Here is a 2,087-nt window from a genome sequence, read left to right as displayed (position 1 = left end):
GGTGTGTTTAAGGATATTCTGCCCAAGCCGTCAAACTGACGTCATCAGAGAAGGAATGCCATTCCAGAGCCGAAGCAAATGTTCAGATTTTGATTGAAGACAAAAAAGACAAAAAATTTTTTTCAGCGGATTAACTTGCACGGATTAGTTGTTCACATCTTTACTCGCTAGTAAAGACTCCAGTGGTTTAACCTCAACGTATGAAGAGGGTGTGATGCATGCATGCTTTGTGAGAAAAAAAAAACAGAACAAAATATAGATCTTAGATGCAAGCTCACAAAACAACCAAAGCGCATGCATGTTGAGTTGACGTGAGAGCATGGATTACTTTAATGATGTCTTCACTACCATGCTGGACCTTTAAAGTAGGTTACATAGGCTGTCAATGGAGGGAAAGAAAGCGCTCAGATTTATCTTCATTCGTGTTGTGAAGATGAACTTATGGGTTATGGGTTTGGAAAGACATGAGGGTGACTAATTAATAACATTTTTTTGGGTGAATTTAGCCGGTTTCAAAATTCAAAACAACGACAACAATAATGACATTTTAGTAACATTGACTGGTTCAAACTGACAAAGTCTACTGTAACTCAGATAATCGTTCTGTCCTATGAGCCCAAACCAAGGATAAATAAACATTTCCATAAGAGACTCCACATAAAAAAAATGTATCTCAAATACCTCATGCACTCATCACTGTGAGACTTGAGAGCTGCAAAGGGGAATTCATCTCCACATACAACACATTTTTGAGGTGGTCCAATCAACTCATCTCTGCTAGGAAGACTTGGCTGCAAGAAAACATCACAGCAAAATAGCATGGCATACATGTTTTATGTAAATGTTAAAAAACATTCCCTGTTTGAAAGTATGTAACTTACTGATTCAACTTCTTAAGTTTCGTTGAAGTGACGAATGAAAATGGTTGCATGACCAATTTGATTTTGAGGATCTTTCAAATACTTTACATGGTACCCCTCATTTGGACAGGGTATCAAGCTGAGATAACGGCTCCTTGTATTTCCAGATATTTTTAGCAACTCAAACCCACCACCTTGTCTGAGTTTTGGAAAAGCCTCCACGATGACATCCTTAAATTTTTGGGGATCTGCATGGCATCCTTTAAGAATAATAATAACAAAAAGATAAAATGTAAGATACTAGGACAAATCTGACAGACCTTACTATTTTTTAAAGCACTAATGTTTTAGAACAATATTTGCAACCAAACAGTTTTGGGTCACCACTGAGTTCCATAGTATTTTGTCGTACTATGGAAGTCAATGGTGCCCCAAACCTGTTTGCTGACACGCATTATTTGGATTATTTTTTTGTGTTTAGCAGAACAAAGAAGTTTATACAGGTTTACAAAAAGTTGAGGGCGAGTAAATGATAACAGAATTTTATTTTTTTGGCTGAACTATCCCTTTAACAGTACAGATGATGCATAAGAATTAATAATCCAAATGTGTTCAAGAAAACCTCACTTTTAAACAAAACTCTTAACATTCCAGAGTGCTTTTTACATACCTCGAAAGGTGACACGTTTCTCCCCTAACCCAGCAGAGAACAATCTGTCTTTTGCACAGCGACTGGGTACTAAATCTGCATTTTTGTCATCAAGACAGCAGAAGTTATGCGTAAAGCTGCAGGATACTGCACGACTCATCACAGGCAAGCTTGTTCGTCTTGCAAGTCCTCTTCCTCTGTTGTAAGGCGTAAATAGTCTTGCAACTTCAGCTAGAAAGTGTAAGAAAAGTAAACACCAGTCATCGTTTTAGAAGTGATGGGGACAATAGTAACTGAATTGCAATACCATTTTTTTCAGACCTTTGTCAAATTGACAAGTTTAATAAAAAATGTCTTATTGCTTTTAGAAGAACTTTGGCCCAAAAAATCAAAAACACTACTGAACAATAAACCCCTAATTTCTATAATATTTTATTCGACATGTTCTTTATGACAATTTTATGATTTAAGTACTACAAACACTTGTGCATTAAACGTTTAATTTGCAGGTAAGTAACAGAACTCATTTACAGAAGTTCATTCTTTATACCCTCACCAATCAGTTACCGTTTTTTTTT

The 2,087-nt window shown here is 36.2% G+C and overlaps 1 long non-coding RNA gene across 1 annotated transcript; it reads right to left on the bottom strand.

The window, feature by feature from the left end:
* Positions 1–707: 707 nt before the first annotated feature.
* LOC107663749 (uncharacterized) lies at positions 708–1,735 on the bottom strand. Its single transcript, XR_001631375.1, has 3 exons — positions 1,531–1,735; positions 882–1,120; positions 708–791 (listed from the first exon to the last, which is right to left on the bottom strand). It is a non-coding gene; the product is annotated as an uncharacterized LOC107663749 (long non-coding RNA).
* Between the last annotated feature and the right edge of the window lie 352 nt (positions 1,736–2,087).

This window comes from Sinocyclocheilus anshuiensis, unplaced genomic scaffold (assembly GCF_001515605.1).
Source record: "Sinocyclocheilus anshuiensis isolate Anshui unplaced genomic scaffold, SAMN03320099.WGS_v1.1 scaffold2305, whole genome shotgun sequence".
In the NCBI taxonomy this organism is placed as follows: Eukaryota; Metazoa; Chordata; class Actinopteri; order Cypriniformes; family Cyprinidae; genus Sinocyclocheilus; species Sinocyclocheilus anshuiensis.
The sequence above is the reverse complement of the archived record's forward strand: the minus strand, read 5'-3'. Positions and strand labels throughout refer to the sequence as shown.